General features: G+C 39.2%; 1 protein-coding gene across 3 annotated transcripts in view; it reads right to left on the reverse strand.

The window, feature by feature from the left end:
- The window catches only part of MRTFB (myocardin related transcription factor B), a 501,337-nt gene that overhangs the window by 363,883 nt on the left and 120,006 nt on the right, over positions 1 to 17,448 (reverse strand). For all 3 annotated transcript variants that reach the window (XM_073591089.1, XM_073591093.1, XM_073591099.1), the window contains exon 2: positions 13,259 to 13,329. The gene's annotated coding sequence lies outside the window, so the exon portion shown is untranslated. The remainder of the gene's footprint in view (positions 1 to 13,258; positions 13,330 to 17,448) is intronic.

A 17,448-nucleotide genomic window follows, 5' to 3' on the forward strand; every position in this document is an offset into this window, starting at 1 on the left:
TGTCAATATAGATTTAAGCCATAATTTTTCCTAGTTTCTATGGAAACCAATAAAACACGGTCCTATGTAATGCTGACAATGTATTCTTAAGTGCCATTTAAAGCCAACAAATTACAATGGAAAGGGTAACTGGATTTACAGTAATAATACCAAATGTCACCTATACAAGGCTGCAAAGTAATACAATAATTTGCAACTACATACATCTTTGAGAATATTTTACACAACAAAAAGAGTCAAATACCTACAGTAGGTTTGAGGAAAAATGATTCATGCAGGTTATTGTATCAATTTTATGTAGGGAATTTAAAGGAAACATTGGTGAATTTAGTTAAAAATATTTATGACAAAAAAAAAATCCTACTTTAATCTGGTGGTAAAGCACTGTATAATCCCATGCACCGGACTATACGGCTAGTGTGCATTGGGCCCTACTGTGAAAAAGAAACAACTGTGAACAGAAGAGAACCTGCATAGTACATATCTATTCTAAAACATGCATGGTGCGAAATGGTCAAGCATATTTAACTTTATGTGTTTCAGTAGTTTCAAAAAACCTTCATAAGAAAGTCAAAGTACAACAACCTCGCCACAAAAATGTCTAGCACTATTATACAATCCCTACAGCAAAAGGCAGATGCTTAAGAGGCACAACGCGTCAGCTGGTTGAAACAGAATCTTCACACATATTTGTTACAATGATTAGGGCATTGCTGAGCTGCATATGCTTTTTTGTGTAAGAATGCCTACATGATTCACATTTTTACATGTTTATCTGATTTGTATACATTAAAACACAAAGTTATGGATGACAAAGTAATGCTCATCATAGATTTTTTTTTTTACTTCAAAACAAAGTCTGCATGTGTATAGCCAACAAAGCTTCTTCTCGCAATTCATGCTCATACTAAGTGGATTTCTAATTACTGCATCCTGTTTTAAATGAGTACCCAAGTTTCCAGTAACAACACCATTAATGCTGATGTATTAAACCTTTACTAGTAAGTAGGAAGTCTGACTTGCTACTTGAAACTGGGTAAAAGACTCATCTCATATAATTAACATGATTTATGAAGGGCATGCATCCTTATCATTTATAACTGTCAAGGTTTTCCCTGTTTCGATTTTGTGGCCTTATGTTTGAGGTTATACTAATGGGCTTGACTTCGATTATGTGAGGAAAATCCCCAACAGCTCCCAAAGGGTCACACAACAGTACTGGTGATTGCACTGCCAATAGCAATAAGTTAAATTCCAGCAGTATTTTCTCAAGAACAGACTAGAATATTAAAAATGTATCTGAGATAATGCTGTGGAGCACAGCTTTTATTTTCGGTATTTTTTTTTCAAACATTATACAGTATATGAGGCTTTCTGTATTACAGATTGTTTAGTAAGATCGATTATTAAAAGTATCAGTTTGCAAGTTTATCTGCAAATTTGTAAGGTTGCACTAAGCCTTTCTGGATAATATTGCTCTTTTAAAATGTTTCACCTCTTTTTGTTTCCAAATAGGTAGTGAAGATGTTATAACAAAAACTATAAGTAAAATGTGATATAAAGGAGAATATGCTGCTTTATGCAGTACTTCAAATACATGGAACAATTCACCAAACAGGAAACTGAACAGCCACCTAAGGCTTGTGTAATAATAGTCCCAAAAGCAATGGTGTGTAATAACTAATCAACCAAGCCTGTAAACAAATAGGGGTTCATTTACTAAAGCTGTAGAGTGCACAATCAGACTCACTTCTGCATAGAAACCAATCAGCTTCCAGATTTTATTTCCAAAGCTTGATTGAACAAGCTGAGGTTAGAAGCCGATTGGTTTCTATGCAGAAGTGAGGCTGATTTTGCACTCTTCAGCTTTAGTAAATAAACCCCATAGTTACATTGTTTATGAGCAGGCAGTTACTGAATGACAAGAAGAATCAATGAACTACCCAGAGCACTCATCAGCTGCAATGGCTGACGATAGTTGTAGTTCTCCCATTCACAGAACTGTGTGAATGAATCACACAGCCAGGTGGAACCCAAATGGCCTTATTTTTCTTGTGATTGCGGGTGCAGGGAGAAGATGTCTGTCTGCTGTCACAACGAGGACTTGGGGGGTGCAGGGGATGTTCCCTAAATGTGGATGTAAATGTAACATGTTACTAAAGGAGAACTAATCCTTTAATAGAAAACTCCTGTGCTCACCATGCACCAACCAATCTAACCAGCAGCGGTACTACAAAGTGTTAACCAACCTTGCAAAATTGTGTAAAGATCAATAAAAATGTTTGCAACATTTTTTTTCTTTATATAAGAAATTCTTATATTCTCTTGCAAATTGTCTTTGAACTTGCTAGAAAATTTGGTCTCTACGGGAACAGTTGGTTGATTCCCTAGCACAGCAACACCATATCATAGTCCTCTCCTCATCTAGGAATGTCTAATTACCGTCTGTGCTGGCCCAGCTCCTCCACCCACCCCTACCCCCACTTCAGTACGTAGCCTTTTATATAGCTGCTGGAGAACAAAAAGTAATATTATACAGTGTTACTTTAGTAACTGAGTGTGCAGGGACTACTGACATCACACCTAAAATAAAGCCCCCCAGCAGCAGACTCAAGTGTTTTGAATGTATACTCAAGGTAGACGTTAACAGATGAATGGCATGCATGAATTGCCTTATAATCTTATGGGAAGATTGTTTTTGAAATATCTGGCGACAGGGTCTCTTAAAGGCAGCATAGAACTTGTGCAGTCTGTCCATGTAACCATAAACCTGGACTGATTTCCAGACTGAGAACATGGCAGTTTACAGACACCTCAATGCAGGAGAGAAGGAGCACCACTAGGACAATGTGCACAACAATATACAGGACTGCAAAAGGAAGTGAAGCTATGACCTGGGACAGGAATTTGAATTTCATAGTAAACAACAAGTGTACAACAGTAAAAGAATCAGCTTATTTTTGGAACACTTGGCACACCTTTCTGTCACCCAGTAATTTTCTCTTCAACATTTAAACCAAAAAGTAAATGAAGCCTTAATATATACACAAGCACTCAGCAAAGGGATGCCTTTGTGTAAAAAGGAACACAGTTCAGAACCTCACCATCCGTGTGGCATCTCACATTTTGCTTATTGTGAGCCTCTCCCTCCAGGGGATCGCTGACTGGATGCTAGGCTAAAGTTACTGAAAAATGCACTCTATTATTACAATAAATACTATAAGCATATAAAATGTGATTACTGAAGCATGTTATAATATTAAAGTAATTTTATATTCCTAAACGAGCTTAAGAATATACTAAACCGTTAAAATAAGGACAATTAGCCCTGGCACTATTTAAAAGGACTTTTTAAGGGCTTACCGAAATATACATGGCAGTCGGATTTGGTTAAGAACAATATTTACACTACATTTTACATATGATGAATGGTTTACTTGACAATAAACATTTGGGTTCCCACTTAAAGCGGAGTTCCACCAAAAAAAATAAATTAAAAGTCAGCAGCTACAAATACTGCAGCTGCTGACTTTTAAAATAAGGACACTTACCTGTCCAGGGCGCCCGCGATATCTTCACCTGAAGCCAACCTATCCCTTGGCTCCCCGGGTGGAGGCGCCGGCATCTTCAGTAAGGGAATCAGGAAGTAAAGCCTTGCGACTTCACAGCCTGGTTCCCTACTGTGCATGCGCGAGTCGCGCTGCGCGTCCTGACTGGTCCCTGCTTTCTTCTGGGACCTGTGTATCTTCCAGAAGACAGTGGGGGGGACGGAAGAGGGGCCGGACATGGCGTAGATCGCCGCAGATCTATCGCCGAAAGTGGGAGCAAATACCTGTATTAGACAGTTATCTGCTCCCCCCTCCCCCCCGAAAAGTGCCAAATGTGAAACCGGAGGGGGGGGGGGGGAACCGGATAAGTGGAAGTTCCATTTCTGGGTGGAACTCTGCTTTAAAGAGGGTTTCTCATCTAAAGCAGAACCCTGGAGAAAAATATCTTAGGATATCAATGATATGGAAGCTTATAAACAGTATTTCTGGCCTTTCTACATGTGCACAGTTCAATAACCCTGTCCTCCAGAAGTGATGGTAATGGCACTCACAAATCGGAGGAGGATACAGTAAACATTGCTGAAGGTTCCTGTTTACTCACCTCTCATTCCCCTTCTCTCTAATAGGATACCTAATCACAAAACAGAATACCTCATTAGAAGTATCAAGATAATCTGTATTACGGTAGAAATCTTGCGAGCCACAATAATCCAATACCTTAATGGAGAACCAACTAAATATGAATATAAATGCCCAGCTGCAAAAGCAGATCACGTATTCATGGCCGTGCAGTAGATATAAATAGAGAAAAATTGCGCTGCGCTTAGGTATGTGTCATTATATACATTCACCCTACTGGTATCATGTGTATTTAATAAAAAAGTGCCATGTGCATGTGATTCACATCCAAAATCAATTCCGCGTGTCCAGATCAATGTGTCAAAAAAATGTAACTAAGTGCCATATATAATAAATCCAAAGTGCAATGTGCCAATGATAGATAACCTCTATGTATGTAAATAAATATAATGCTCACTTGATAATCAATAATACTGAAACCAACTCTGCAAAAATCAATGTGTCAGGGAAGTGCACCAAAGTGCCATATGTAATAAATCCAAAGTGCAATGTGCGAATAATAAACTCTGCATATATATCTATATATAATACACACACATTGATCAATACTCAATAAAAATAAAAATGAAAAACGTGCACTATAAATATAATATCATATACATATCACATGCAAAACTCCAGCAAAATTATATAGGTGACAGGTGATATATAAAAACCATATGGGTGATATGTGATACTTGAGACAATTATTGTCCTCATTTGTAAAAAATCTTCCAATCTAGCATCACTCAGCAATGTGCAGTGAAAAGTTCCAAAGGTAAACTAAGGTGCATAAAGTGCTTCACAGAAAAATCCAATTGCTGAATCACAGTGCCCAGATCACGCCGTGATGTGCCTCGGTGACCCCCAAAGTAGTTGCGCTCACCTTAGAGCGTGTGACACAGTGTTCAGCTGCGTCAATACACGCTATGGAGCCACCCCTGGGCTCAGTGATAGGATAACAGATGATCTCCAAATAGGCTCTCTATGGCTCCACAGGTATCATACCAAGAAAATAAAAGGGACTATATAGTGTAATATCGCCAGACATTTTATTAAAAAAATATAAAATACCCAATCCCCACACTGGGGTACTCACATTTCACAGGTGCTATTGTGCACCAAACAATATAGGCAAAAAAAGCGCTAATCGGCGTGCTGCGGGGTGTCAGAAATCCTCAGCCCAGCTCTGTGCTGATCGCTCCGTCCTGGCCCCTCCCCTACGCATCTTCGACACGTGATTCCCTGTGTCAAAGACGCGTAGGGGAGGGGCCAGGACGGAGCGATCAGCACAGAGCTGGGCTGAGGATTTCTGACACCCCGCAGCACGCCGATTAGCGCTTTTTTTGCCTATATTGTTTGGTGCACAATAGCACCTGTGAAATGTGAGTACCCCAGTGTGGGGATTGGGTATTTTATATTTTTTTAATAAAATGTCTGGCGATATTACACTATATAGTCCCTTTTATTTTCTTGGTATGATACCTGTGGAGCCATAGAGAGCCTATTTGGAGATCATCTGTTATCCTATCACTGAGCCCAGGGGTGGCTCCATAGCGTGTATTGACGCAGCTGAACACTGTGTCAAACGCTCTAAGGTGAGCGCAACTACTTTGGGGGTCACCGAGGCACATCACGGCATGATCTGGGCACTGTGATTCAGCAATTGGATTTTTCTGTGAAGCACTTTATGCACCTTAGTTTACCTTTGGAACTTTTCACTGCACATTGCTGAGTGATGCTAGATTGGAAGATTTTTTTACAAATAAGGACAATAATTGTCTCAAGTATCACATATCACCCATATGGTTTTTATATATCACCTGTCACCTATATAATTTTGCTGGAGTTTTGCATGTGATATGTATATATTATATTTATAGTGCACGTTTTTCATTTTTATTTTTATTGAGTATTGATCAATGTGTGTGTATTATATATAGATATATATGCAGAGTTTATTATTCACACATTGCACTTTGGATTTATTACATATGGCACTTTGGTGCACTTCTCTGACACATTGATTTTTGCAGAGTTGGTTTCAGTATTATTGATTATCAAGTGGGCATTATATTTATTTACATACATAGAGGTTATCTATCATTGGCACATTGCACTTTGGATTTATTATATATTGCATTTAGTTACATTTTTTTGACACATTGATCTGGACACGCGGAATTGATTTTGGATCTGAATCACATGCACATGGCACTTTTTTATTAAATACACATGATACCAGTAGGGTGAATGTATATAATGACACATACCTAAGCGCAGCGCAATTTTTCTCTATTTAAGATAATCTGTATGTTCTGTCCTCCAGCAGTGTTAAGCTGGCCATACACAAGTAGAAATTTATTTGAAAAAAAAAATTGATTCTAATATTTAATGGGACTTCAACAACAGTTTTCAATCCCAATGACAAGGAAAATCGAAGGATGGAAAATTTTTCACCAGCAAACAAAATTTTATCTGTAAATGTTTTCGTTTAGGAAATATACTTCTTGTATTGTACACGTGCATGTTAAAATCAGCTGTAGAATTAAAAAAACATTTTATGGCAATCAAGTGCAAATTTTGAGGGTTTTCATATGAAATTTATCGCTTCCATAATGGTACTATTGAATGCTCTGACGAATGATATTACTGAACTTCTATAGGAACATCCAAACAAGTTCATCTTTAGACTGAGAGCACTGTATAAAGTAATAAAGCCCAAACCGTACCTCTTCCAGTCTAACAGTCACTGCACTTTGCTCTGAACAGACTGAGAATTTAGTGATCAGCGGTCATGTGACTGCCAACTTCCTGGGCTTAGATCCGATGGGGGACAGCTGCAGCATAGAGGATAGAGGTGTGTTTTTTTGTTTTTTTTTTTCAAACTCCAAACTTTTCCTTTAAAGTGGATGTAAACCCTCACATATACCCAGTGAAACGAACAGCCTCAGATGATACACAGGGATGAAACAAATCCTCCTACATAAGTTTTTCATGTATATCTACTGTATTCAGCTTTATATATTCTTTAGAAAGTGCAGATCGTGTTACAGATTTTCTCTTGATTGACAATATATTGAAAATACAGGTCCATGTATGCACCTACATGGAAGCTTTTCTCCTTTGTAGAGTGCCTCTGTACTCCCAAAACCTGGATCACACCATAATGTAATAACTGACCAACTTTTTGGTTGCTAGGATTGGCTTCACTACTTTCTGCCTCTTTTGATTTGATTTTGACTACTCATTACAGTGATGGCCAACTAGAACAGCAAATATCTGCCCAACACATTCAGACTTTCAATCCACCCATAAAGTAAAAGTGTTTTTCAGTCTCACCACTAAGACCATGGACATTAATCCTATGTGTAATTACAGCAAGTAAATTCTGCAATTTCTAAACATGTGCCCTTGTCAATCATAAATCCAACATTCCATATTCTGACGTTTTCATTGGTTGTCATAGTAACTCAACCTTATTTTGAAGAGCCTGCATTCCAGGAGAGGTGTTGTTTGTCTCATATAACATTATATAGATCACATATAAAAAAAAAAAATTGTATTTGTATTACGGATATAGACAAATTTATTGGTATTCTTACAGCTCACTGAAACAACGCCTCATTCCCTTTAAAAAGTGATGAAGTTAAAAGAAAATGTCTGTTGCATACCCGCATGACTTTAGTATATCAGAATATAGCAAAGTGTGAAGGGAGAAATTACTGCTTTTTCTACAAAGATATTATAAAATGGCCTGAACAGATTTTTGACACCTCTAAAAAAGATGATTAATAAATGGATCATAGAGACATTTCTAACTATTTTCTGCAATTAATTTCACATTTAAAATGTAAACAGACACCGCGCGTAGCTTAATAATAAATCAAAAAATATTGAATCAAACAAAAAATTGTATAAAATCCCACAATACTGAAAAAAATACTCGTGCTCAACTCCAAAAAAAACAAATATGTGCTCCACTGCTTGGTGTTCAGACCAGGTGCCCCACATGGATGTGCACTCACACTACATGTTGACCATCTATCTCTAGTGTGGTCATTTGTGCTTTTTGGGCAAAGGGACCCCTAGATGGTGTCTTTACTTGCCAATCACACTGCAATTACTCCATTGGTGGGGAGAGAAATGACAGGGGGGGGGGGAGTCTATAGCGTAAAACCATACTTTATTGGTTAAAAAGTTTCAAAAAACAAACGTTGGTACACTCACATGTTCTGATGCCTAATAAGCCTTGCACCTGGTGTGTTCAGCATGTGTTTAATAAGGGAATAGTCCGGCCAGCATCCACCGATTACCGCTCACTTGCAGTGTTGGCTCGGTTCCAAACACTGAAGGAAGGATGAGCTATAAATCACAAGTGACGCTCAACTGAGCATGTGCGATGACATCAGCGTTAGCACTTTCCTATGCGTTTCGTCAAAAGGACATCCTCCCTCAAAGGAGCCAGTTTTCCTGGGTTCTCGGTTCTTAGCGCTCACAACTCTAAAAGCAGCGCCACGCTCTCCAATACACCTTTGCAAATTGTCTCCAAATGTATCCAACATGTTTCAGCCCTTTCTTTAGGTCATAGAAAGCTCTCTTGCTTTCTTAAATAGAATTTTTTTCAATATTTACAACTAAACCATGCCCTAACAACCCAACTCTAAAAAAGGGCTAATTTCTCAACTATATGGGATCTTGATGGCAGAGGTACACGTGAAAACTCAAATCCCAGCTAGGAAAGGGTGGGAGGAGGATTTAGGATCCTTTGCAGAGGCTATTTGGGAACAAGCCTTAATATCACTCCCCTTAGTATCCTTATCGCAGACACAAAGACGTACCCAATTATTTATTCTGCATCTATCACACTCCTGCTAAAATATGTAGATGGCGCTGTAGAAATATGGATGCATGCCCTAGATGTGATAGGGGACCAACAGACCTTATTCATATGATGTGGAGATATCCAAAACTTCATAGGAACTACCAGGTTGCCTTGCCACTTGAACCAAAACCTCCTTAAGTCTCCTTAATGTATATGATAAATCCGTCATACCTGATGAGGTTGTGACCTCTATCATAGGACTACTCTACATAGCTCGTAAATTAATCGCACAAAAATGGCTGTGCCCTAACCCCCCACGATAGTGGGGTGGAAGAACAAAGTCAATGTAATGATCTCTCAGGAAAAGTAAATATATGAGCACAGAAACTGCTTCTGTAAATTATAAAAATATGGAATCCCTCTCCGACAGTACCAGGTTTAGCTCCATTTCATGTTAAATAGATAGTTTACTCTCTGCGATTTAGATCTCTCGTCCTCTTCTAAAGTTCTATTGTCAAAACACTTAGGCGGATATATCCTAGTTTCCCTTAAACTTAAGACACTGATGCAGGTCATAGTGTGCAGTTCTCTTTTTTCTTTTTATTGTGAGCATTCACAAACATAGAGTGTGCAAGTCATCACAAAACATTTGTACATATCTGTTCTTAATACAAGGAATTATCGTTGCTGTAAAAATATTATTTGACAATAACGGTTGGGTAAATCTATGTTATCAGTATGATTATGGGACATGTATAAATCCTTACCTACCGATTGTATTGATGTTACTGTATGACCATTGATGTTGGTTTTGTGAGTTTTTTTTTGTTTATGCACAAGTTGTGCGTGAATGTGAAAAAGTGAAAAAACTTTTAATAAAAAGGATCTGATTTAAAAGAAAGTGTTGGCGAAGTCAAGTGATTGGGATGCAAAGGGTTTCCTCTGCTGGATAGAGCGAGTTGTAGTGGAGCAAGTGAGCATGGTGGTGGGAGGCTGCCAGTGTTGTGAAAGAAAGAAAAAGGGAAGAGGACTCCAAGAAAGATTCAACAAAATATGCTCCTTAGGCTGCTGCAAAAGGGTCTTATGGGAAACCTACTGAGGACAAAGTGTCAAAGTATGATAAAACAGAGCTTTTGGTTACCCAGGTAGACCAGTAAACAGCACCACTGCAAACGAATAGAGGAATTTGTAGGAACAGAATGCAAGTAGCAAAGCATAACAATAACAATGGATAAACTTTGTAACATATCCCAATAAACAATGGTTTTAGGTAAATTAAACATTTGGACAGCTGTGCTGGGTATCCCTGGCATAGGGGTAGCAAAGTCTCCTTCCCACATGTTGTTGCTAGTTAGATCAGAGATTTCCAGTAAATTATGGAGAGTAGTGGTTTTATGGCCACTATGACATGTATTGTAGTGCGATTCCTGAGAGTATGGACAATCCCATAACAGAGGGAAACACTCCCTGGTTGTTAACCACTTGCCTACTGGGCACTTAAACCCCCCTCCTGCCCAGACCAATTTCCAGCTTTCGGTGCTCTCACAATTTGAATGACAATTACTTAGTCATGCAACACTGTACCCAAATGATTTTTTTTTCCTTTTTTTCATAAAAATAGAGCTTTCTTTTGGTGGTATTTGATCACCTCTGGGTTTGGGTCTGGTATTTTTTGCGCTATAAATGAAAAAAGACCGAAAATTTTGGAGAAAAAAATGCATTTTTCTTAGTTTCTGTGATAAAATTTTGCAAATTATTATTTTTTCTTCATAAATTTTGGCCACAATTAGTGGATATTATTTGGTCTTTGTGAAAGTTAGAGAGTCTACAAGCTGTGGTGCAAATCATAAAAAATTGATCACACCTGATGAACTGATGGCCTCATTTCTTGCGACCCGAACAAGTCAGGAAAGTACAAATATCCCCCAAATTACCCCTTTTTTGAAAGTAGACATTCCAAGGTATTTAGTAAGATGCATGGAGAGGTTTTTGATGTTGTCATTTCTTCCCACAATTCTTTGCAAAATGAAGATTTTTTTTTCACAAAATTGTCATTGTAATAGGTTATTTCTCTCACATGGCATGTGTATACCACAAATAACGATGCCAAAATACATTCTGTTACTCCTCCTGAGTATTACGATACCACATGTGTGGGACTTTTTCACAGCCTAGCCACATAGAGATGCTCAACATGCAGGGAGCACCATCACATGTTCTAGGAGCATAAATCACACATCTAACTTGTTGACTGCCTACTACACTTTTGAAGGCCCTGGAGCACCAGGACAATGACACGTGACACTGATGACAGATGGCACTGATACGTGGCACTGATGACAGATGGCACTAATACATAGCACTGATGACATGTGACACTGATGACAAATGGCACTAATATGTGGCACTGATGACACGTGACACTGATGTGGCACTGATGACAGATGGCACTAATATGTGGCACTGATGATAGATGGCACTGATGACAGATGGCACAAATACATGGCACTGATGACACGTGACACTGACAGATGGCACTGATACGTGGCAGTGATGACACATGACACTGATAACTGATGGCACGTGACACTGACAGATGGCACTGATATGTGGCACTGATGACACTGATAACAGATGGGACACGTGGCACTGGGGACAGATGGCACTGACAGGTGGCACTGGGGACAGATGGCACTGACAGGTGGCACTGGGGACAGATGGCACTGACAGGTGGCACTGGGGATAGATGGCAGTGATAGGTGGCACTGGGGACATATGGCAGTGATAGGTGGCACTGGGGACATATGGCACTGATAGGTGGCACTGGGGACAGATGGCATGACAGATGGCACTGACAGGTACTGTGGGCACTGAATTTTCAATATTTTTTTGTGTACACTCACCGCTGCAGCACGGGTCCTCTCCCTCCTCAAACGCTGTCTCTGTGTGAGGAGGGAGAGCCGGCGATGAGAGATGATCTCATATGTTTACATATGAGATCGCCCCACATTGGACACGCCGATCGAGTGCTAAATGACCGCTGTGATTGGCCATTTAGCATGATCTGTGATTGGCTGTGTCCAAGGGACACGGCCAACACAGAACTTCTGCGATGCGTGCCCGCAGTGGGGCGCAGTGGAGAAGTAAACAGGAGGATGTCCAAGGGACGTCCTCCCGGCAATTGAGCGCCGCGCTGTAGCCGTCTTTCGGCTATAGCGTAAAGTGGTTAACAGTTAGCTCAGTAATGAAGGGTACGCCAATATGTATTACTGCTTGTTTAAAAAAATCTAAATGATCTTGTGTGCATAATCTAAGAAAAAAAACATAAGAGAAACATGGAAGCTGGCACTGCTGTACCATCTGACGATGCTAGTTGTGTGGCCATCATGTTGACCTTGCTCTGACACAAAGAAAACTAAACATAAGTTTCTTTTCACTTGGGATATTATTACGTATAACACTACATTATTTCCATCATTCTCTGCTACCTCTAGCCAAAACATCCTTTTTTAGTTGTAGAAAGTTGTTGGAAATGGATAATACAAAATGGCAGAATGTTATTGTACTTGTCCTGCAGACACAAAACAAAGTGAGCATAAATTCCTTCAAAATGTGTAGACAGATGCCTTATTCTGTTGTCACCAAAACAGACAGATGTTTTATTCTGATGTCACCAAAATAGGTGTTCCCACTGGAAGATTTCCCCTTACCTCCTTTCCCAGCGGTGCCTGTCCCAGCGACAATGGTCACCAGGACAAAAAAATAGTGGGAATCTACCCAGCAGGAAATACTCTACTTTGAAGTTACTCTGTGTGTAGCCAAGGTCAAAAATGACTAAATACCGTATTATGTGTTTTTTAGAATGTTAACTACGAACACTATAGAGCAGTACAATTTTCATCTTTGTCCCAAATTTCTCCTACTAACATCAGTTGATCCCAACAGAAATACTTGTCGCATCCCTTCTATTCTTCAGGTGATAATACTTACACATCAGCACTGAATTTGCTAGAAGCACGTTCTCCCTTCTAGATGCAATCCTTGCTAGACAGCGGGCAGATGTGCTCATGCATGTAAGGTTTGGATATTCCCACGTGGTAATGGGCCAATAGGCTGGGCACTGCCCCAGGTGACTGTGCCACACTAAGGCCATGTAGAAATCTGGCCTTGTACATAATTGTAAATAACACTAGCAGCAAATATCTGAATGACATGTTAAATAAAATACCAAAAAGTGCACCAATGAGCAGTAAAAAATTAAACAAACCTGTTACTTTAATGCGGAACTGCACTTTTGGTGTCTCTCACATGCTTATCTCCTACGAAAGATGTTAAAACCTTCAGAAGAAAGAAAAAATAATGTTACAAGATTTTATGCCATTAATATGAATTGAAACAATTTCAATAAACACAATAGCAGAAAAATAAAATTACAATTTTGTATTTATATAGCAGTACAGGCTAGAGAAATAAAACAATAATAGATTTTTTTTTTAAATTAGCTTGTATTACAATTAATTACGTAAACGAGTGCTATATCTTTATAAGTGATGATGCACATTCATCCTGGCATGGTCAGTTTTCTTGCCGTGGTGGGAGGACAGTCTGCCTGTCCTTCAATGATCAGATGATCAGACTTCATCTGAAATTGCTCTGACAGATATATATATATCTGCAGACTAGAGTTCTGCTTTAACTTTTTTGGGGGATAGTGTGATAGGGTCCTCCACATCATAGAACTGTTGTGAGTCAGCCTACACCAACTACCTGGATTCTTAATTGAAAAAATGGGCAGTCCAACTTTGTTACTTGTTACCTTATGCATATCAATGTTCGTGTTGCTATATTTTGAATTTCTTTTTATATCTTGGAAAGGAAAACTTAATAAAAACGTTTGAAACAGAAAAACTTCAACAAAGCATGATCCAATTTTCTCCAGCAGGGAAAAAAAATTCCTTCCTGATCCCCTGAGAGGCAATCAGATATTTCCTGGATCAACTTTACCTATAAATCTTAGTATCCAGTTATATTCTGTACAATTAGGAAAGAATCCAGTCCTTTTTTAACCACTTGCCGCCCGCCCACCATCAAATGACGAAGGGACGGTGCGGCTCTCGTTCTGGGTGAACATCATATGACGGCGCACCAGAATGGCCATGCCCGCACAGCTTGGCGATTGTGGCTGCACCGTGTTGCTAGGACATGGCGCAACCCCAATCTCTGTGAAGAGCCGCTGACACGTCCAATCACAGACGATCACATGTAAATACGGAAATGCTGGTAATCGGCTCTCCTTGCCTCACACTGACAGAGTGTGTAGCGAGGAGTGCCAATCGGTGGCATCTCCACGCAGGGGAGAACAGGGCAGGTAATCAAGGCAATGATCATCAGTTCCCTGATTACAGTAAAGTGCCAGCAGTACCACCAATCAGTGCCCATCAGTGACACAAATCAGTGCCCATTACTGGTGCCCACCAGTGCCTGCTCATCAGTGCTGCCCATCAATTCCCATCAGTGCTGCCCATTAGTGCTACCTATCCATGCCGCCTATCAGTGCCCATCAGTGCTGAATAGTGCCTCATCAGTGCCACCTCATCAGCGCCCATCAGTGCAGCCTTTCAGTGCCGGCTCATCGGTGAAGGAGAAAAAATACTTATTTACAAAATTTACTGACAGAAACTAAGAAAAACTTGTTTTTTTTTCAAAATTTTCGTAAAAAATTAAAAAACCCAGCAGTGATTAAATACCACCAAAAGAAAGCTCTATTTGTGTGAAGAAAATTATTAAAAATGAGTTTGGGTATAGTGTTACATGACTGCACAATTGTCATTCAAAGTGCGACAGTGCTGAGAGCTGAAAAATGGCCTGGGCAGAAAGGGGGTGAAATTTCCCAGTATTGAGGTGATTAAAGCAATCTACTGAGCTGGCCAGAATAGGTAAAGTTGTTACCAGAGAGTGAGTTTTCCTCTCACTGTCTGTTGGTGTCTATAGGTCAGAAAGTGAAGAGAAATCTATGCAGATGGCAAAAAACAACAGGGATTTTAAAAGAGAAGTATGGGTTTGGGGTTTTTTCCCCATCATACTTAACTAGATGGATGCAGCATCGGCCCTAGCAGAGTGCTGCTGACTGTCAATCAGCATCTCTCCGCTCTGCTCCTCCATGCTCACTGGAGTGCTGAGCTGTGGAGGGGAGAGGGGGCATCTCAGGCTCTCAGTGGCTCAATGAGAGGCCGAGATGGGTGTCAGTCCAGGCACCAGGCGGATCCAGACTCCTGAAGTCAGGATGACGCAGTGCCTGGACTGATATACGTGACAACAGCAGAGAGTGGACTTTAGTCCGCTCTCTGCTGAAAATGGGTCACATCAGTGCAAAACGAATTGCACTCCTTTGACCCATAGGAGAAGCCCAGCCAAACGAGCTTAGGTTGGACTTCTCATTTAAAGGTTTTTTTTTTGTTTTGTTTTTTACACAGGAGCATAAAAAAGGAATGCCACAAACATCAGTTTGGATGCAATCCTCCTGCAGACTTTTCCTCCAGCTCCCTCTCTGTACTGAGGTACAGGCTTTCAGTTGGAGAGCTAGAGGAAGAGTCAATGGACTATGAATACAATGATCACTACACTTGTATTCCATTGAGAGCTACAAGTTTGTCTGCAGCGGTGGCAGACAGGACTTGTGGTTCCCACAGAGCTCTGTGAATGAATGGCACGGCTGTGTGGGTCTCGCATAGCTGTGCCAATTTCAAAAGTGACAACAGCTGCAGGGGAGAAGAACCCAGGTGAAGGGCACTCTGGGTTGGGGGGAGATAGCATACTTGGCAATATGTTACACCCCAAGTACCCAAGTATAGGTATAACAAGTAACATGCTGAAAAGGTGCAGTTTGTCTTCCTTAGCCTGTCAAAATGGGTTTTGACTTTAAAACCAGTTTCAAAATATCAAAGGACTAAAAGAGGCATGTAGAGACTATAAATGAGCTACTGTTATAAGTGGCAGCATTCTTGTCACTGGTCTAAAATAGCTACAAATTATTATTCTAGATGTGTTCATCTCCAAACGACATTCTATAAATACAGAAGCCAGGGCAGTCATATTTAACCTCTTCAGTTCTTGTACCTGTATACCAATTATAAACTAAAGCAATTTTTTACATTTCCTCTCTGGGCCAATTTACAATCTTTTTTTTTTTCTTTTTTTTTTTAGGGGACAAACAAGGCTTTCTTTTGATGATATGGCCTTGAAATAATATTTTATTTTCTATGTAATCTATACATAAAAAGAAGTACAACAATTAAATATATATATATATATTTTTTTAAAAGTCATTTTTTTCAATGGGCTGCCCTACCCACAGAAACGTGGGCAAATAATTCACCAACCCATTTTTAAAAATTGCACCACACAAAACCACATGGTGCCACAAGGTTTCACAGGAGTTTTGCTGATGTGTGGGGTGGTACCCTATGTATCTGCTAAACAGAAGTGAGTTTCTCTCACATTTTGGGAACATCTATGATTGTGCGTGCATTCCCGACAAGCAATAATGTGAACCTAGCCAAAAATTATGTTTTTGGTACTAATTACAGCAAATGAAAAAGCCTTTTTTTATTTCATTTTTTCACAAATGTTAACAAGACTTTGGGGAAAAAAAGAAAGGATAACAATGAAAAAAATAAATAAATACTGAGGAAAAAGAAACAAAAAAAATCAGCAGAGAAATAATAGCGAAGGAGAAAGGGGAAGGAAAAGGTTCATTCTAGCTAATTAGGGTTTAACAGAAATACATTTTTACTTAAAAAAAAAAAAAAAAATGTCATGTCATATTATCAACATATGAATGAAATAGTAAAACACAAAATAACAATACATTGGCTATTTTTTCAAATAAACTACTTAGCCTAAAAGAAATAAATGTGAAATATATTCAGTCTGAGAAATACCACTGCACAGTAAAGTCCATTAGAAAGTTCTAGTACAATGGTAACTCCTTTTCCTTTCTCGACTTAATACTGGCACTAAGTTCTTCCGTTCCTGTAACAGACTATTAACTTTTAAAATTCGTAAGCTTGGCAGGGTAACTCCAAACATAGCTAATATTCTAAATTTAAACATCACTAAATGTTCTCTGTATTCCATGTGTGATGCAGAAAGGTAAAAACTGAAAAAATACAGATATCTAACTTTTTTTTTTTAAAGTGATTTTCTTTGTAATGAATACTGCGATAACACATACAATGGAAATGAGGCATCACAAATCAACCTTACTCCTGACCAATATTTTTTTCATTTAAAACACAGCAAAATTACTGTAATTAATATCCCCGAAAATAAAATATTTCCTGAAAGATGAAACTGTACAATAAAGCCTGGTACACATGGGGAGTTTTTTTTTTTCGTTCAATCCAGTGGACTGAAGGAATAATAACTGACAGATCACTGTACTAACACAAGCGATGT

Source organism: Aquarana catesbeiana, linkage group LG06, assembly GCF_042186555.1.
Source record: "Aquarana catesbeiana isolate 2022-GZ linkage group LG06, ASM4218655v1, whole genome shotgun sequence".
NCBI classification, from domain to species: Eukaryota; Metazoa; Chordata; class Amphibia; order Anura; family Ranidae; genus Aquarana; species Aquarana catesbeiana.